Source organism: Macrotis lagotis, chromosome 1 (genome assembly GCF_037893015.1).
Source record: "Macrotis lagotis isolate mMagLag1 chromosome 1, bilby.v1.9.chrom.fasta, whole genome shotgun sequence".
Classification (NCBI taxonomy): domain Eukaryota; kingdom Metazoa; phylum Chordata; class Mammalia; order Peramelemorphia; family Peramelidae; genus Macrotis; species Macrotis lagotis.
This window is the reverse complement of record NC_133658.1, coordinates 705,794,717-705,816,220: the sequence shown is the minus strand read 5'-3', so window position 1 is coordinate 705,816,220 and position 21,504 is coordinate 705,794,717. Positions and strand designations below refer to the sequence as shown.

General features: G+C 37.2%; 1 long non-coding RNA gene across 1 annotated transcript in view; it reads left to right on the top strand.

Annotated features, from left to right (window-relative positions):
* Nucleotides 1-21,504, top strand: part of LOC141507843 (uncharacterized) — a 109,994-nt gene that overhangs the window by 46,635 nt on the left and 41,855 nt on the right. Inside the window, exon 2 of the long non-coding RNA XR_012474284.1 lies at nucleotides 7,549-7,653. This is a non-coding gene — a long non-coding RNA (uncharacterized LOC141507843). The remainder of the gene's footprint in view (nucleotides 1-7,548; nucleotides 7,654-21,504) is intronic.

The following is a 21,504-nucleotide window of genomic DNA, read 5'->3' as shown; positions in this document are numbered from 1 at the left end:
ACAATCTATCTTGGGGCTGAGTGAGAGTGCAAATTCATCCAGGAAAATGTAAACTTGATAAGGGCAGGGATCAACCTTTATTTTATCTTTCAACCCCAGGACTTAATATTTTTACATTGTTGGTACTGGGGTGGGGAGGAATGGGGGGAAGAGAGGGAGAGAATGCTTGTTGGATCAGAATGGATCAACGTACCATGAATCTTCAGATATTCACTCCAAACTCTTCCTTACTTTTCCTCCCCATAGCATTCCTCATCCCCAAAATATCCCCGTATGAGTTGGGATTGCTTATTTGGGAATTCTGATCAGATTTCATTTGGTTCAATTTATAATCCTAGGATTGCCCTATAATCAGAAAACCTGATTTCATTGTTGTACTTTATAGATATTTTACAAGATCATCAAGATAACTAGGTAGTCATTCTTTGCTTTTGAGACTCTAGAGACAGAGGCTGGACCTTACAAAAGATTGGAAGACATGTAGTTTCCAGGTTCCGAATGCAGAGGCAGAGCAAGTCACTTGTAACTGAATGAAGAGATTTTTGTTAAGATAGCTCTGGGTATATTTGGGAAGTATCAGGAAGATTTTATGGGTTACATTAAACCAGCAGAGCAACAGCCCCAAGGTTTAGAGGCTTGGGAGAAATAAAATACAAGTTTTAATAGTTTTGGTTAATAAGACTAGGTTTGAATTGAGAATGTTTAGAAGCAATTGGCTAAGATTTGGAGGAAAGTACAGTAGTATTCCCAAAGCAATCATGACTGAAGAAAGTAGGTTTTTTCCAAGGCTCTTGAAAAGAGAAGGACTGACTTTTAGAATTCTAGGGTTGTCAGATCAGTGAGTTTGCTTCTGGGATTTTCCTGGGACCTAGTTCTTTCCATTAGTGGAGACTTCTCAAACCAAGGTTAGCAGAGAATAAAGATGGTAATACCTGGGGATAGTAGGTTCTATCTGGTGGAGTGGCATGGATGTTGCTCTAAAAACTTATGGAGCTAGTGAACTGGAATAATTACCATGAACAGGAGTGGCAAGTGACCATTATTGAAAATGTAACTGCTAGAGAACCATAACCATTAGATAGGTTGGTCTGATTTATGATGCTGGGATGGTATAGAGAGCCAAGTCTACATGTAGGTGGGAGTTTACATAAGGAAGAGTTCATGTAAGCTACTTCTATAGGACTTAACTAAAAGATCACAATACAGGAAAAAGAAAAGGTAGATAAGAGATAAAAAGTGAATTGAGCTCAAAATCAAGGCTGATCAAAATTTTCAACTGAAGTAAAAACAATAGATATTTTGTTCAGATCTGAGTAACAGGCATTTGTCAAGCAAATGGTCTTAGGGACCCAGCCATAGAAAAATTGAAATCCATGGTCAGAAAACTCATTATCCAGAGATATTGAGGTATCAGGAAGGAAATCCAAGGTCAATGGAAAGGGCATTGAATTAGAAAGATCTTAGTTAGGATTCTGTCTCTGATACTTACTAGCTTTGTGACCATGGACAAATCATTTATTTTCTCTGTACCTCATTTTCCTCATCTGAAAAATAGGGTTAATTATAGCACCTACTTCACAGGGTTGTTGTGAGAAACAAATTAGATGACATTTGAAAAATGTTTTACAAACTTTAAAGTATTATAGAAATGCCAGCTATTGCTGCTACTACTGCTAATGATGTCATCAGAAAGCTCAAGGGAGAGAGACAAGAGAGGAAGCCAGTCTCTGAGAACTGGAGCTAATAGATCAAGGAAGAAACTACTGGAAAACTATTCAGAATAGAACAAGAATAAGACTATCTTGAAACTGAGCCAATGAGCAACTGTCATAGCAATGTATCAACATCTTCATTCCCTAAGGCTAACATTGATGTGAAATATAAAGAAGGATTGAATCTCTACAGGGTGCTCCCAGGTTAAGAAAGTTAAAAAAAAATCAGATGCTAAGGTTATAAAAATGGGGAGAACCCAGATGGGTTATTACATTGAAGAGAAACACTTCCCCTGGGCCAATTTTCCCCTCATCTAAGCTAAGAAAATAGAAATCAGGGTTAACATGCTTTGAAAGTTGCCTATGTATTCATGGCTTCAAATTTTTTTGTAAGTAAAGATGTTTTAGTCAACATTCCAAAACTTCAGGAGGTCAAAAGGATGATCAGTCTTTGATCTCTGAGTTAAAAGTAGTTTGGGCTTTATGATATTTATCTGACTTCATGATACTTCTTACTTTTAGGCAATCTATTTTAAAAAGTTTTCTTAAAATGTACTTCAATGTCAAATGTAGGTACTTCTGGAACATTTATTTCCCAACCTTCTTGGCCCAGGGGAAATATTTCTCTTCAGTGCAATGGCCCATCTGGGTTCTCCACTTTTTAATAACCCTTCTCCCTCTCATTTTTTCCCCCTCCTCATCCTCCAGATCCTCTTCTTTCTCATCCTTTTCCTCCTCCACCTCTTCCTTTCTCCAAGCCTTTGTTGGTGGTCTTTGCTTTGATCTTTGACTGGAGGGCATAGCCAAGTGCTCCAGGGCCTCTGAAGAGGCTCTCTCTCCACTTTTTCTCCCTTTCCCAAGAGCCATATTACACTTGAACTTTTTGGGAACTTAACCATCTTCTCTCCCCCTCCCTCCCCTTTTCAGCTTCCTTTTTTGTGTAGTCTTCCCCGTTACATAGAAAGCTCCTTAAGGGTAGGGGCTATCTTTGTGTTTGTTTGTTTTCCTAGCCTTGGCCAATACTAACTAGGCACTTCATAAATGTTTATTGATTCACTATTATCTGAGGGTCAAACCTCAAGCATTGAAGCTCTCCAAGGTCTTTATGTAAGGTCAATGTAAAACCTTTCTAACGTAGTATGGTCAGCCCCTGTTTTTGCTCCCAGGACCCAACCTTTGAATGAACCTCCACCATAATCAAGCATTGGCAAAAGACTTTAGTGGAGGCCTTGGGATTTCAGGTGGGTATGAAACATAATCAATCCTTCAACAAGCATTTAGTAAACTTTCCTAAGGCCTTTCCCTGAGCTGGAAATACAAAAGACAAGAGAAACAGCCTGGGACATCAGGTTACTTACATTCCTGAGAGGGGGTATCTGGGGGAGGGGGGAAGGAAGGAATATAAAAATAGTATCAAGGAAACATAGAGGAGAGAGTGACAGAGAAACTGTGAGACAGAAAAAGAGGGAGAGAGAGAGGGAGGGAGACAGAAATAAAGAGAGAATTAGATGATGAATGGATGGATAGATAATAGCAAGAGAGAGATAGAATGATAAAGAGATGGATGACAGATAGATAAATAGATAGAAAGAAAGATAGAAAGGGCAAACCACACCACAATCTCTGCCAAGAAACCTCACATTGAGTCACAAAGAGTTGGATGTGACTGAAACAATTGAACAACAAAACATGCATACATTCTATATGCATGTTACATATCCATCTACATGTATATATAACAAGATAGTTTAAATAGAAGAGGTACTAGATGTTGGGTGATTAAGAAAGGCTTCACATAGAAGATGGCATATGAACTAAAGTTTTGAAGGAAATCACTGATTCCAAAAACCAAAGATGAGGAGGGAGAACATTATAGGGAGCAGGGAATAGTGAAAAGGCATGTAAATAGGGGATGAGTATATCCTATTTGTTTGATTTTTCAATATTTGAAAGGAATACTGTATAACAAATCTGTAAAGGTGGGCAGAGTGAAACTATGAAGGACAAAAGGAAATAGGGAGCCACAGGAATGTGATATTTGTCCTTCATTCTCAAAGAAGACTACAAACAGTATAAACAACATCAAGGAGGTTATGCGGTGACAAGCACATTTGAGTGAGGGGGCTATGCTAAGTCACCAGACTCACTTTTTCCTCCAGAACCATCTAGATCCAGTGACTAGATATGAATCAGGGTGACTGGAGATGGCCCTGGATGTGAGGCAATCAGGGTTAAGTGACTTGAATAAGGTCACACAGCTAATAGTGTCAAGTGTCTGAGGCTGGATTCAAATTCAATCCTGACTCCAAGGCCAGTGCTCTATCCACTGTGCCACCTAGCTGCCCTTAATATACAGAAATGTATTAAGCAGGGAAGTGACATAATCAGAACCTATGCTATAGGAATATCACTTTGACAGTTTTGTGGGCCAGAAATAAGGAAGGATTTGATGCAGAGAAACCAATTAGTACATCATTGCAATAATCTAAGAGACAAGTAAATGAGAACCTAAACCAGGGTGATAGTTATGTGAGTATAGAGGAATTGGGTAACTAAATGGATATATGAGCTGAGGGAAATCCTATTTAATAGAACATAAACTCATTGATGTCAGGAACCAGTTGGGTTTTGATTTGCTGTGCTAGCATAGTACTTCACAGTAGATGCTCAAAAATGCTTGATGAATTGAATTATTAACATTACCTACCATTGGAAAAATTAAAAGAATTTCTTTAACAAAGTTCAAGTTTTTGAAGTTTAAGATCTAAAAATTACAAATATTTAATTCTTTCACAGTAGCTACTGGCTTGTTATGTTGTAGTTTTGTTTTTCCTAAGTAGAATCTACAGTTTAACACCCCGCCCCCAAGTGGCCATGGTAAATGCCCCTTCTTTTCAGGGTTCAAGAATTGCCATATAGAATTCACAAATTCTACTACACAGAGAGATATCAGTTTGGCAAGGTCTTCTCCAAATCTCTTTTCCTTAGGGGGGGGGAGAGAGCTGCTGTTACCCATCATTTTGAAGGTAGGACCAGAATCAGCCAAAAAGGACTTACTAATGGCCTACTATAGTCCTGTTATTTTTCATTATGAGACATGCTGTGTCTGAGAATGACAAACCTAGAAGCTTTCTATATTCCCTTGGCCATCTATTTCTTGGCATTTTCCAGAACCTATGTGGTCATGGTGCTTTTTCAGTAAGAACTTTATTTCCTAAAAAAGACCTGGAATTCACTCTGAAGTGAAGAGGTAAATACCAGCAACATCCTAATTCACTCTGCTGCCTGTTGATCATGGTCTCCTTGAGAAAGTAAACTCTGAATACATGATGAGTATGGGAAAACAAAATGAAGCCTTTCTAAAGAGTGTGAAAAGAAGTTGGATTTTGAGTTGAAGTGGTCTCCTAAGCAAGCTTCATTATGTGTTACATGTTTATTAAAGTACAAATTATTATAGTCCATTGTAGCCTTGGGAACCAGCTTTCAACAGGAATGTTTCCCTTCTAACTAGATCCCATTTATTTCATGAGTCATTTTTTGCTAAGTGCAGGTCTACATTTAGGCATTTCTTCAAGGGTTTTTCATGTTACCCTGGTAAAAGGAGGAGTGAATCACCAATGAGTTAATTTGTGCTAAAAAAAATTGAAGGTTAATTTCAGATTTGCCTTGGTTCCCCTCCCTCCTACCCAACTACCAAACACAGAATAACCTATACTTCTCACTGCAACCTGTACAAAGGATGAGTGGATATTTCAGCACCTGATTGCTTGGCAGCTCAGAAGCATAATGGGAGTATGATATATGCTTCTATATGCTATATTCATACTGTTCCAAGGGACTATAAACAGATGTTTATAATTTACTATTCAAAAGAGTGTCATTGATGGTGCCAAAACATGGGAATACCAGTCCATTCCATGTGAATGCTATAATACCTTGAACATATTGTAGCTTGCAATTTCCAAGATCAAGAGATAGATATTTCTTATTTCAGATGTTTCCAAGATTTAAAAGCCTAGAATGTTCCTTAATGACCAGACTTCTTCCCCCTCAACCCTCCAACACTGAACAAGTATTTGCATCTCTCTCTCCTTATGTCCCTAGACTTCAGCATCATTTCCCCATTTTCACCTCTGTCCAGGGCACTCTGTGGTAGCCTGCCTCCCACAAATTACAACAGTCTCATCTAGTGCTGGTTAGTACCCCTTCCATTCAGGCAGACAATTTCCTATTCTTCATCATCATCACAGCACAGAGATTCTCTCCTTCTCCAAGCATCTTGGCTGCTTTCATAGATCAGCTTTCTAATGGACAATGGCACCTTTTTCACCAGGATCATGGGTTCTACACATAGACAGTTGTTCATGCTAAGCAATTTCGGACTTCTCTGCTCCAGTGCATCTCACCTATTTTTCAGTAGGATAATACCATCCTGTCTGGGTGTCTATTTTGTCAACTGATCAGACAGAAATTAAATGGAAAGCCTCCTAGCAGGTACAAATATGTTGGTTAAAGCTTTATGAGGGAAAAATAAAAAGTCCATTAAATCTCTTACTGCTGGGGGTAATTGTAACTGCCTGAACTGATGTGATTTCAGGACTTTTATCTTTGTAGTTTTTCTATGTAGCAGCAACATTATTGCTGTTTGGGTGCAGGCAAGCCACTACTTTCTGCTTTAAGAGTATGTATAAACAACACTCAGATTGCTCCAGAAAGATATGCCCCTGCCTGTCACTGAGGAAATGCTTGTTACTTACCTTAGAAAGCAACTTTTAAAAATAGCTTCTTTTGGAAAAAAATTTTAAAATATTAAACTTGGTGTCAAGAATAAATAACCTCTTGAAGAATTAAATATTTATATTGTGCTTTAAAGTTTGTAAAATACTTTATTACCAAATTTTTGATAATAGCTAACATTTATATAGTGATCTAAGCTTTACAAAGTACCTTACAAATATGATCTCATTTTTATCCTCACAATGACCTTGGCAAGTAGTTGCTCTTATCATTTTACAGCTCTAGAAACTGAGGCAAAGCAGGGTTAAGGGTCTTACCTGAGGACACACAGATAATAAGTATCTGAGGCAGGTTTAGAGTCATCTAGATCCCTGAGGCATCAACGTTGTCTAGCTGCATACATTATCTTCTTTGATCTTTAAAAGAACCCTGGGCAGTAAATTCTACAGGTATTATTATATGCATTTCACAGATCAGGTAATGAAGTTCAGATAAGTTATTTACACAAATCACATAGCTATGAAGGATCAAGATCAGATTGGTACCCAGGTCTTTTTCACTACAGTTCTAGCCCTCTTGACACTATGCTATCTTGTTCTATTTTTTCCCCCAGAGGGGAGGTTCTGTTATTCCTTAAAGAAATAAATTTGAACTCTGGTACACCTGACTCCAGGGCCAGTCCTCTATCCACTGTGCCACCTAGCCGCCCCCAAGAAATAAAAAGTTTTATATGAAGCATGATTAAAGGCACATTTTAAAATATGGATGTTTCCTCTAAACAAGATATAGCAATCATTCAAATTGGATCTATATCTATGTTTATTTGGGGTGAAGAGGGGTTGGGATCAAAGAGAATAGGGTATATGAGGGAAAATAGGAAAATGAAAGCAAAAGAAGTCAGAATAAATCAGGATTTCTTGGTTTCTTATTTTTCCTCATTGATTTTCAATAGGTTCCTAGCTTTCAAATAAAATAAATCAAATATTTCTGGTCCTTCTATCCACAAATAATTATTTTCACTTATATTATTATAAACACTACACTTTTAACAGAAAATTCCTGGTTCTGTACTTCTCTCCTACTACTTTTTTTTTTGCAGGTGGGAACCCATAGAAAGTCAATTGGGACCCATAGAAAAGACCCTACAAGATAACTGGTTTATCATCAACGTCATCCTTGCTGCTCATCCCTTCTATTCAAGGAGGTATTCAAACTATTAAAATTTTAAATTCTAGTTTGTTGCCTAATTCCCTTTTGTATAATTTCCTAATCCATGACTCTAGTTTCTCTAGGAATAAGGTCTTAAACTTTGTTGCCTTGTCTTCCTAGCTCTTTGTTCCAACCTATTTCCTGATTCTATATCCTAATCTGAAATACTCAATCTTTCATCCTGTTCTCTCTCTGTCTCTGAGTTGGTTTTCTCTCCTTGGAAATCCCCTACCTATGTTGATTTTGTGGTCTCTGAACATTAATTATTCACTGGACTTGAGTATCTAACTTCCCAGCCATGACATTTCCCTAGGATATAAACTTGCTCCTTTGGGGGAAAGGAAGGAATAGAGAGGAAAGTTTCAAAGCAGTATAAAAATACCAAGTCTAAGCCTGACCTCAGACCTGCATTAGAAGAGAAAGGGACAATATGGAAGTAGATTTTCATGTACAAATCAACAAGGATCAACAAGTTTTTTCCTGTGCGTGTGTGTGCATGCATGTATGTGTATGTGTAGACAGACAGACCGACAGAAAAATTAGAGATAGATAGACAGAGACAGAGAGATAGAGACAGAAACAGAGATGGAGGTGAGGCTGCATCTCCTTATCTTATCCAGGCTGGAAGAGCAGTAGTCCCTTAGTTAGTCCCAATACTGACAGCAAAGAAGCTTTATTCTATTCCTTTATTCTAACTGATCTACTGCCTCCCTTCCTTAGGTTAACTTCTTTTTCCTCTATTCCCTGGCCTTCTATATTAGTGGGGACCTAGTTTGAACATCTAATCAGTTTTAGCTTTACTACAACTCAAGACTTCCAAATTCAAGTAATCTATCATTCTTACCCTCCTCAGCAGCTAATACTTTTGGTCAGCAGCACCACACCTGGCATCATGTTTTTCCCATAAATTTAGGTGATATTATGTGGAACTAATCTGGGAAGAAAATTAGTGTATGTGCAGGATAAATATAGAGAGAATAAATACAAAAAGGATCATAAATATAGAAATGGAAAGATACTTAGAGGTCATTGAACCCAAGCTTTTTGTATCATTAATGAGGAACCTAACATCTAGAGAGAAGAAATCAATAAAGTATTTTATCTCAGGATACATATGGATAGCAAGTGTCTTGAGTTCAGAACTTGCACTCAGGTCTTGTCTCCAAGATTGGAACTCTATCCACTATGCCAAGTAAATACCAGTTTATTAAATACAAGATAATTGGTGGTAGGGGCAATGGTGGGTGGGGGTGGGGGGAATGAGAGGGGAAAGGAGGAGTAGACAGAAGTACTTGAGGAATTAGATTTTTCAAGAAGATTACTAAGTATAGATAATGAAACATTTAACAAACACAAAGAATCAGAATAACTTTTGAGATTCTTGTCTTGGTAAGTATTGGATTCCTTTTAGAGTCATCCCTTTTCAGCCATAATCCTTATGCTATTTCCTGAACAAGAGAAACTTCTGGAGCCAATTAAGGACCAAAAGGACATAAACTCTTTCCCCTTCAAATGTCATGGCCCAAATTGTACATGACATGGGGTACATAGTGAAAAGAAATTGAAGCTAAATGCTTTTGTAAACTGCTTCCCTCACTTCCTCATCAAAACCAGAAATAAAACCAAAGAAACAGAATAACTCAAATGTTATTTGTTGATTAGACAGCAGAACCAGAAACACTAAGATCTGCTGGTTTACATTATAGTATTAGCTGATAGTTTCTTAATTCAGAACTTGATATAAATTTGTTCTTCAAATAGAACTTTCTGAAAAAAAATGTCAACTTTTTTTTCCATCTCTGATGGGTTTTGAATTTGCACAATGCTTTATAGTTTTCAACATGTTTTAAGATCTACTCCATCATTTATGCCTCAAAATAACCCATACTAAATAAGATTATCCCAGTTTTACAGATAATAAAATTGAGGCTTAGTTAAGTAAAATAACTAGGGTTAATAGGAAATATTAGAGTCAATAATGGAACTTGGGCTTTCCTTCTCAATGCCTTTGAGCAACTATTATTGTTTCTTAAGTAAACTCTGAGTATTTGTGAATTCCCAAAGTGACACAGCAAGTTGGTGACAGAACCAGTAAGAGTGGAATATCTAGGGTTGCACAAACACTAAGTACTGAGACAAACCTTGTCCAGGTCTCTTAATTCCTAATTTAGTTATCTTTGCTACCATGGTACCCCTCACTGTCTGGAATTCTCTCTCTCCTCATCTCAGATATCTGACTTCCTTGACTTTCTTCAAGTTTCAGCTGAAATCCCTTCAGCAAGATTTCCCTGGTCATCCTTTCCTTTGATGCCTTCCCTCCAAAGATATTTTCAACTTGTCCTATAAGTATTTTCTTTTAGTCTACCTTTTTTTTGGCTCATCTACTCCCATTAGTCTGTAGGTTCTTGAGAACAGGGACATTTTTTGTTTGATCTTTGCCTTTCTTTATCTCTCCAGGGCTTAGTATGGCACATAGTATGTCCTTAAATATTAATGGTAACTCTCTGTCTACTTGATACTTCCTGGGAAGAGAACAAAGATTTCTTACATCACTTCAAATAGGTCATTATATTTCAGAATTACTTAAATCATCACTGATGGCAAGAGACCATAATACTTAACAGCCTCATCAAAGCCCTGCTACTCTGCTTTGACTATAACAGCGTCTAAAATCTCAAACCTAGAGTAAAAAAAGACCTCAGATAGTTATTATTAGTTGTTAGGAATTTCCTTCCACCCTAGGAACTTCTATTTTCACTTCTGAAAAAATGGGAACACTAATATTTGTATTATCTCACAGAATTATGAGTCTATTCCCTTTGAGAGAGGCAGCATGATAGGACAATAGACATGGTGTCAGGAAGTCCTGCGTTCAAGTCTCGAATCTGACATTTATTAGCTGTATGATCTGGGGAAGTCAATTAGACAACTAAATGATGCAGTAGATAGAGTGCTGGAACTGACATCGGAAGACATGTTCAAATCTAACATCAGACACTAGCTCTGGACATGTCTTTAACTTCTCTTATAGCTTCAGTTTCCTCATCTGTAAAGTAGGGAAAATAACAGCACCTACCTGGCAGATTTGTTGTGAAGAGCCTATAAAATAATAATTGTAAAGCACTTGACATGATGCTATATGTCAGCAATAGTAGGAGCTAAGGAGCTATATAAATATTATTTATTATTACTTAACCTTGATATGCCTCAGTTTCCTCATCTGTAAAACAAGGAGATCAGATTCAATGGCCCCTTACAGGCCTTCCATCTCTAAAATCCATTATTCTATAAAACTCTAAGCACTATAGAAGCCAAAGGTTTTTCTTTCAGAATATACTGAGTCAAATTCATTAAAACAAGCAAGCCTCTCTCTCTCTCTCTCTCTCTCTCTCTCTCTCTCTCTCACACACACACACACACACACACACACACATACACACACACACACACACTAACTGTTTCCTTTGCTCTTTCCCTTCCCCTACTCTCCACTCAAGTTGTTGCAAGGACTATTTGTCCTATGAAACTATTCAAGCAATAGTCCAATAAATGCATTTTTAATGTCTTCTTGAAAATTAGAGTAACATCTTCTGGCAAAAAAGATGTTATCAGTACCCAAACCAACTGGAAGAACTTTTCTGACTATGAGGTTGAGGAGTTGTGGAAACAATTTTCCTTTGGAATCTCCAGCATTATAATGTGCCTGTATTTCATTTTTACGTTGTCAAATCAGTTGATTTCTTTATTATGAATCATATGCTAGTAGTTTGAAGGAGTTAGCAAAATTTTCAAAAGTGATTATATGTAACTAAATAATATTATTATTAACTATCTTATTAATAATTATGCTGTTTTAGCATAGTAGCAATCAATAATATAAAGAATGATATAATAATGAATATATTGTGCTATATTAGATGAATATTATTAATTAACATGTCACTAATTAATAGTCATACTTTAAAATTTGAAGAACTCTTTAAATGCCATCTTTCATTTAATCATCATTAAAGTCTTATTAAATAAGCAAAACAGATGCTATTATCCATGCTTTACCAAGAGAATATTTCTATTCAAAGATGCTACTGATACCCTTAAACCCACAAGGATTCTCATATCTTCTTGTAACACAAAATCATTGAACTCAAAAGCTTCTCAAGAAAGTAACTGGCCCTGGAGAGAGTAGCGTTCTCCCATTTTTTCAAAAAAAGGAAAGTGAAGGTCAGAGAGGAAGACTGACCTGTTTAAAGGAGCTGGTGGCAGAGTGAAGAATAGAATTCAATTCTCCTGACTTCCACACAGGCCTGTTTCTGGTATACCATGATGCCATTCTTTGTAGACTCCTGTGTTTTTCAATTACTTCATTCTTGTCTATAGGGTTCCATGAAGTCTTTGTTCAGAATGAGCACCTGTGATTGCTATGTACCACAATAATTTGTCTCTTGCTACAGCTCCTTTGTAGTTTAAGTTTCTTCTCCCCAGCTTCAAGTTTTCCTTCAACACATTACTGGATCTGTTTAATTATGTCGCTGATATCATTTCTCCCAGTAGCTGGATGAATAGTGTGTCCTGCCTGAACTGAAGACATCTGGCCTCAGATACCTACTAGAAGTGTGAACCTAGACAAGATATTATCACTCTTTGCCTCAGTTCGCCATATGTAAAATGAGTTGGAGAAAGAAATGGCAAACCTCTCCAGTATCTTTACCAAGAGAACCCCAAATAGGGACAGGAAGAAATCATACATGACTGAAAAACAGCTGAAATTCTTTCTCTACCTCTGCCCAGTCCAGCCAAGTTAGTTATTCAATTAATTAAGCTGGGATGCAGTTAGACCAGTTCTACCCTTGGACCTCACTGTAAACTACTGTCAACTATGCAATATAGAATACTGTTTCTCATCCATACTGAGTTGCAGGAAAATATAAAAATATTCTACATTAGATGATTCTATACTTCATGGTACTTAGGGGAGACATAGCTGGAAGAAAATAGGGCTTCTGGAAAGAGATGAGCAGGACAGAGAGGATGAATTTTCAGATTTTAAGAAAGCAATTTAAAAGTCAAACTTGGGAAGGCTGGCACAAATTTTCTATTGACTATTAATTAGGAGTCATTGATATCAAAGAGAAAGGGAAACCAATTACTGGATTGCTGGCTTTATATATGTTATATAGTCATTTTACAATGTAGAGTACCAAATTTCAAATCCAATTGTTGAATCCACTGTTTTCAACTAGTAAGCATAAGATTCAGAAATTTCAACATTCTTTTTATTATATTAATTTTTTTATGGTGAAAGCACAGTCTCTACCATTTCTTTTAGCAGACTTACTTCACTTTCAAAGAAAAATGTAATTTGGGCACAAGTCCAACAAGAATTTGTGGAAGAGATTTAATGCATCACCAATACAGAAGGATTTTTGCCAAGATCATTGAATTCCTTCTTCCATCTCTTTACATCTCTCTTTATAGGGCAGTAAAGAGTTCTCTGATTACCTGCATAATCATCTGTATGATCATCTTCATTGCCATGATCATCAGATTCCTTCAGCCTTATGTTTAATTTGTATGTCATGAAGCAAATTTTAAAAGACTAAAAATTATTTATGGTCTAATAACTCAGGTTTTTTCCCCTCAACAGTACAAATGACCATCAATTCATGACCATACATTCTACTTAACTGTCATTAAGTTTACCCACACTGAGGTCCACGCAACTCACTGAATAATGTCCATTCTGTCTCAACATTGTGAAGATTCTGGTGGAATTCTCTGGCTATCTCTCATCTCTTAACCTTACCTTGGTGATTAACCCATCTTCTTTTGTTATCATATAATTCTCTATAATTATGCTATCTATATTAGCCATAACTGATGTTCACATAGTTGGATTTTTAAAACAAGTGTGATCTAGTAAAAGTAGTATTATGCTATCTTTAAAAATCAGAAAACTGAATTTTAAAGCACCTACTTAGCTAAAGGTTACCTAGCTAGTGATAAACATGGTTGACCCAGGTCCAAATTGAGGGTTATTCCCTTTTTTTCCCCTTGAGGGGGCACAAGGGCCTTATTTCAAATAGGACCTTGAACACACAATTAATTTTCATTAAAAAACTGCTTTGATGATTATAGCTTATAATGCTAAGCACCATTTGAAGGCAGCATCTTCAAAGAGTTTTTTATTATTCACAGTAGTACTTAAACTCTGGGAGGGAGGAAGAACCAAGATGGTAGAGTAGAGGAAGCAGTTGAAACCTCCCAAAATTTCCCCTCCAAGCAATTTTAAAGTAATGCTTCAAGCGAATTTTGGAGAGGTAGAGGAAAAAACTAAAAGATCAAAAAAACATTCTTCTGGAGCAAGACAATTTAGATTTCGAGAAAAAAAAATCTGAAACAGTGGGGTGAGGACTGGTCCAGAGCCCAAGTAGCAGCAATATCAGCTCTGATCTGGGAGGTGGCTATAACATAAGGACCACCAGAATCAGGAAATCTCAAGCCAAAGATGGTAATATCTGAGAACTAGTCAGAAAGAAATTACAGGAGAACCCTATACTAACACCAAGTGAAGGCAACTTCACTGTTTGGCAAGTCCATTGCCAGCACCTACTTCTGAGTCAGAGTTCCAAGATGGAGAAGAGTGCTCATAATCAGAAGAGAATCAGCAACATTTTCTGGGTAAGAACTAGGGTTCAGAACAAAAGAATAGTAACCATACCTCTCCTAGGACACAATATGTAGGAAGCAAACTCCCAGAACTAACTCTGAAAATGGCAGTGTGGAAAAAACCTAAAGCTGGCCTCAATGTCTATCAACCCTACCTCAGTAATAAAGTTTAACATAAAGTTCAAAGTCAAGATACAGGTTGAAAAATGAACAACAAAAAAGAAACTTATCAAATCTTTCCTGGTGACAGGAAAGATTAAGAAACAAATTTAGAGTAAAAAAGACCAATGTTGTTAAAACAGCGACAAGCAAAGTTTCAAAGAAAAATGTAATTTGGACACAAGTCCAACAAGAATTTGTGGAAGAGATTTAAAAAATTATTCTCAAAATCAAAAAAGAATGGCAAAGAAAAATTGAGAAAAGAAATTAGAACAATGCAGGAAAATCATAAAAAGACAATGACTTGGTAAAGGAGGCACAAAAATACTGAAAAAAATAACACCTTAAAAAACAGAATTGGTCAAATGGTAAAAACAATGTATAAAACTTCACCAATGGAAATAACTCCTTTAAAAACATAATTAACAACCAAAAAAAGAAATAGAAAAACTCCTTGAAGATAATAATTTCTTAAAAATTAGAATTGAGCAAGTAGAAGTTAATGATTCCATGAGATATCAAGAAACGGTAAAACAAATTCAAAAGGAGGGAAAATAAATAGAAAAACATGATATATCTTATTGAAAAAACAACAGACCTGAAAATAGACTGAGGGGAGATGATTTAAGAATTATTGGACTACCTAAAAGCCATGATCAAAGAAAGATCCTAGACACGTTTCAAGAAATTATCAAGTAAAACTAAACATATCCTAGAATCAGAGAATAAAATGGAAGTTGAAAGAATTCACTGATCACCTCCTGAAAAAGATTCTGAAATGAAAACTCCCATGAATATTATAGCCAAATTCTAGAACTCCCAGGTCAAGAAGAACGTATTTTAAGTAGTAAGAAAAAGAAACACATTCAAATGCCTTGGAACAAGTCAGGATCACACAAGATTTGATACCTACAACTTAAAAAAAGGACTTGAAATATGATATTCTGGGATTTGGTTTATTTGTTTTTAAAAGTGCTAAGTAAGTTGCCTAAGGTTACATCGCTAGTAAGTATCTGAGACCAGATTTGAACCAGAAAGAGGGGTGTTTCTGACTTTAGGCCAAGCACTCTAACCGCTGCATCACCTAGCTATGCCTGGAATATAATTTTCTGAAAGGCAACAGAGCTAGGAATAAAACCAAGAGGAACCTACCCAGTAAAAGTGAATATAATTCATCAGGGGGGAATTAGATATTTAATGGGAAAAAAGGACTTTTAATACTTATAATGAAAAGATAAGAGATGAATAGAAAATTAAATTTTTAAATACAAGACTCAAGAGATGCATAAAAAAGGGTAAACTTGAAAGAGAATCCTAAAAAAAGTATAGTCAAACTGTTAGCATTCCTATAATTTCTAAAAAACCCCATCATTTTTATAACAGGTAGAAGGATTCTACATAGAGGACATAGGAGTGAATTGATTATGCTGAGATAATCTCAAAATATATATAGTTGGGGCAGCTAGGTGGCACAATGGATAGAGCACCAGCCCTGGAGTCAGGGAGACCTGAGTTCAAATGCGACTTCAAATAATAATTACATAACTGTGTAACCTTGGATAAGTCACTTAACCCCATTGCCTTACAAAAAAGCAAAAAAAAAATTGTAGTTGCATGAGAAAATATATAGATGTACTGGGAGAAGGAAGAAGGAAAAGGAAACACAGGAGAAATAACATCACATAAAAGAAGGCAACAAAGAAGAACTTTTACGAAATGGCAGGGAGTAAGGTAGGCTATACTTAAAATTCACCAGAATTGGTCCAAAGAGAAAAGAATAAAAACACATACTTAATTGGGTATGGAAATATATTTTATTCCAAAAAATATGAGGGGAAGGGGACAAGAGAAAGAGGGAGAATGATAAAAAGAAGGGTGCATTAAGGAAGGCAGTGATCAAAAACAAAACAAACTTTAGGAAGCCAGGGTGAGGGGAGGGGGAGGGGAGGGGGAGGGGAGGGGGAGGGGAGGGGAGGGGAGGAAAGGAGAGGAGAGGGAGGGGAGGGGAGGGGAGGGGAGGGAGGGGAGGGGAGGGGAGGAGAGGAGAGGGAGGGGAGGGGAGGGGAGGGGGGAGGAGGGGAGAGGAGAGGAGAGGAGAGGAGAGGAGAGGAGAGGAGAGGAGAGGAGAGGAGGAGAGGAGAGGAGAGGGGAGGAGAGGAGAGGGGAGGGGAGGGGAGGAGAGGGGAGGGGAGGGGAGGAGAGGGGAGGGGAGGGGAGGAGAGGAGAGGGGAGGGGAGGGGAGGGGAGGGGAGGGAGAGGAGAGGAGAGGAGGGGAGAGGAGAGGAGAGGAGAGGAGAGGAATGTAAAATTAGTAATGATAACTGTGAATGAAATGAATTCATCTGTAAAATGGAAGTGTTATTGCAAAATAGATTAGAAAGTAGATCCAACATTATGTTCTTTACAAGAAATACACTTGAAACAGATACAGAGAGAGAGAGAGAGAGAGAGAGAGAGAGAGAGAGATAAAAATAAAAAGAGTGGAGCAGACTCTATTATACTTTAGATGAAGTTTAAAAAAAAAGACAAGTGTAGCAATCATGGTCTCAGACAAAGCAGAAGCAAAAATAGACCTAATTAGAGAGATAAGCAAGGAAACAATACCTTCTAAAGGGTGCATTAAAATATGAAGTAATAGTAAATATACATCTGAAATAAGCATAGCATCCAATTTCTTTTATTTAAAATATTATTTATTTAGTATTTTAATCCTCCTTACATGAAAAAAACAATTTTCAACATTTGTTTTTAAAATTTTGAGTTCCAAATTCTCTTCTCCCTCCCTTACCCCTAAACCCCATGGAGAATCAAGCAATTTGATATTGGTTATACATGAATAATCATGCCAAAATATAGTTAGATATTAGTCATGTTGTAAAAGAAAATATAGATTAAAAGAATACCAAGAAAAATAAAGTTAAAAAATGCTTCAATCTGTATTCAGACTCTATCAGTTCTTTCCCTGGGGATGGATAGCATTTTTCATCATAAATCCTTGAGTGTTGTATTGGAGGATTGTATTGCTGAGAATAACTGTCATTCACAGTTGATCATCTTACAATATTGCTTTTACTGTGTATATTAGGTGAACACTTTGTTAAAAATTAAAGTGATGTATAAATATCAGTTAATAATCTCTGGCTTGGTTTTTTTTTCCTTAAGCACAAACTCAATTTTATAGAATTTTAAGACTTGTGTTGACATCTCCTTAGAGAAAATTATCTGTGTGCCTGGGGACATAGCCTATTTTTTGATTTCCTCTAGATAGTTAAGGACTTGAAAGCTGGATATTGTTGTTTCTGAAGGGAGTGGCAGGTAAGAGAGAAGGAATTCTATTTGTGACTCTGGAAAAGCAAAAAGGAAGGGATGGTCATCAAGAGTTCACACAGAATCTGGTATCCAAGGACTCTCTGCTGATCATGGGGCATTTTGGGGAATGATTCTTTTCTGACAGTGACATGTTGGTGGATTTTTTGTGGATGGGATGGTCATCAATAGTTATTGACTCTGGGGGCAACTAGCAGTGGATAGAGCACTGGCTTTGGAGTCAGGAGGACCTAAGTTCAAAACCAGCCTCAGACACTTAATAATTACCTAGCCGTGTGGCCTTGGGCAAGCCACTTAACCCCATTGCCTTGCAAAAAAATTAAAAAGAAATAGTTATTGACTCTGGAAGAGGTTTAGCTTGTTTTCCTCAGGCAGGGTGATTCAGGGATAGCAGCAAATGGCAAGTCAGAAGCCAGAGTGAAACAAATTTCAATTTTGAAGGATCAGTGTTTCTGCAAGTGATTCATTTTCAATATCCACTTGATTTAAGATATCAATGAAAAACCCTAAGCCAGTGTACCCTAGAGAAATCTTTAGTTGAAGCAGCAGGGTCTGGTGGATCTGCTGGATAAATTTTTGTCCAAATATGTCCTGATGCAGGGTACCCAGCATGAAGTGGATAGATTAACTAGTTGATGGTAAAAGTCACTACAGCCACCACCATGATCTTTACAAACCTCTTTTTTGTTGCAATGTGCCTCAGCTGATTTCCAGAGACAACCTAGAGGGTTACATGATGCTGTAGCATCAAACATCATTGCTAATGACAAGAAGTAAATCAGGTTGATCATAGTGAGATAGTCCACAAAGTGTTTGATCTTGCCATCCTCTGACCTGTCCAAAAGGCACTTGCTGACCCCCTCTTCTGGAGTGACCATGGAGTAGAAAAACTGAGGGAAAGCTAGTAAGGGGCCAGAAGGGATAGATGAAAACCATGTATCTGTCCACAGTAAGAGCCTTCATGGAGTGAATGCTCACAAACATTGTCATGATAGGAAAGAAATTTTGCGAGTGGCAGAAGGCTTGACCAAAGAACCAGATATTGTGACTGGCATAGACAATGTTGAAGGTGGCTATGAAGGGTTAGGCCAGTGCCAGGTTAATGATGAAATAGTGAATTATCAAATCCTCATGTGTGTCAGAATACTTCAGATGACAGTGATGATGCCCATAATAGCCACCAGTACCAGGAGGAAGCAAGCCATTGCCCAGAGAGCTAGCTGCCACATAGGCAGTGAAAATGCTATGATGCTTGTGGTGTTGCTCTCAGAGGCAGAGGAATTACTTCTATAACTCTAGAGCATGAATTTGTGGGGTATGGAGCTATGCCTCAAGGTCTTGCTCATTGCTTGTTTCTCCTTCTTCTGGGTAGTTTACCCAGAGAAATAGCACTAAATTTCTTTAAAAATAAGTTAAATTGGGGCAGCTAGGTGGCGCAGTGGAAAGAGCACTGACCCTGGAGTCAGGAGTACCTGAGTTCAAATCCGGCCTCAGACACTTAATAATTACCTAGTTGTGTGGCCTTGGACATGCCACTTAACCCCATTGCCTTGCCAAAAAGTAAAAAATAAAAAAAATAAGTTAAAGTACAAAGGAAATAGACAATACAAATGACAAGTCTCAAATTTCCCTCTCAAAACTAGTTAATCCAACCATAAAATGAATAAGAAAAAAATTTAGGAGATGAATTGAAGTCTATAAAAAAGTAAGATATGACAGACCTATGGAGTAAATTGAATGGAAATTCTTGTTCAATCATTGCATTCATGTCCAACTCTTTGTGACCCCAGTTGGGCTTTTCTTGGAAAAAAATAATATTACCATTTAATCCATTTCCAGCTCATTTTACAGATGAAGAAACTGAAGCAAACGGGTTAACTAACATGTTCATACTTACACAACTAGTAAAGTTTTGTGTCTAAGGACAGATCTGAACTCAAGAAGATGAGTCTTCCTGCTCCAGGCCTGGTGTTCTATCTACTGTGTCACCTAGCTGCTGAATAGGAATAGAAAGGACAATATCTTTATGTCACCTTCTCAAAAATTAATCATGTTTTAGGGCACAAAGACCTCACAAACAAATGTAAAAAAGTACCGTTTTCAGACTATAGTGAAATAAAAATTACATTCAGTAAAGGGCTATGGAAACCTAGATTAAAAATTAATTGAGAATTAAATAATCTAGTCCTAAAGAATGAGTGAGTCAATGAATGAATCAAAGAATCAATAATTTCATTAAAGTTAATGACGGGGGGGGGGGGGGGGGGGGGCGGCTAGGTGGTGCAGTGGATAAAGCATGGGCCCTGGAGCCAGGAGTACCTGGGTTCAAATCCTGTTTCAGACACTTAATCCTCCTAGCTCTGTGGCCTTGGGCAAGCCACTTAACCCCATTTGCCTTGCAAAAACCTAAAAAAAAAACCAAAACTAATGACAAAAATGAAACAACATATCAAAATTTGTGGAATGCAGCCAAAGAACAATTTGGGAAATGTTTTTCTCTCTAAATACATACATCAGTAAAAATGATCAATGAATTGGGCATGCCACCAAAAAAAAAAAAATAAGAAAAGAGAAAATTTTAAATCCTCAATTAAACATAAAAATGTAAATGCCATAAAAAAAATGTGTGCTTACTCCATGGCTCCAGAAAGGTTCTATTTTCTAAAAGTTGTGAGCTGAATATCTAATTTACACTGCACCTGATGATTCATAGGAGTTGTCACTATTGAATGTTTGGAGCAGAGTACTCAGTGATAGGGTAGGTGATCAGCATTTTCACAGTTTAATGGTGAAATAAATTAAGAAGGCACATTAGTGACCTCACTTTGTAACTGAGAAACTGATCCATAGAAAGGCAAAAAGAGCAAGTTTATTAGCAGAACTCACATAACTAATCCAACCATTGTTTTAAGGTAAATCTGCCTCTATTTGGATTCTTTCACCCTGGCTGTAGTAGTCTCCTAGGTCATCTTGTCTTTCTTCAGTGATTTCTTATAAATATCTAAATATACTTAAAACCATAGAATCTTAGAATTTTAGAGTTACAAAGTACTCTACATATGGATTATCTAGGCCAAGCCTATTCACATTCCAAGATTGCATTTCAAAGCAGTTAAAGGATAATGTTTATCCTTGGTTTTCTCAAATAGAACATTTGTATTTGAATTGGCTACATTTTTTATAAGTTCTACTCACATTTAATCTTCTAAGATTAAAGGGACATACCTTTAATCCCTACTACAAGAGGCAAATAAAATTATCCCAGCCCAAAAGGAAGTTTTTATACTTTGATTGCCTCTCAGAAATCTAAAGCATTGGCTCTACAAAGTGGAGTCTAAAGCCCCCTGGGGGATGGGGGGGGGGCATGGCTTTACACTAAGGAGTATATTATCAACCAATTGAAGGATAAGAAGATGGGTCAAATCCACTCTCCCTGATAAATGGCAGTTATGGGACTTGCCTCAGACAAAACCATACTTAATTTCTTAGATCAACATTCCCTAGGTGTCCCCTCCCTCCTTTGTTGAAGCTCCCATTTTTCTCATTTCTGATCAAGATATGGGTGCTTCAAAGGAATTATAACACCTGCTACTAAGGTGTCCTCAGTAGTGCTTGTTTTCTCTCTCTCTCTCTCTCTCTCTCTCTTTCTCTCTCTGTCTCTGTCTCTCTCCCTCCCCCTGCTATTTGTTCATGA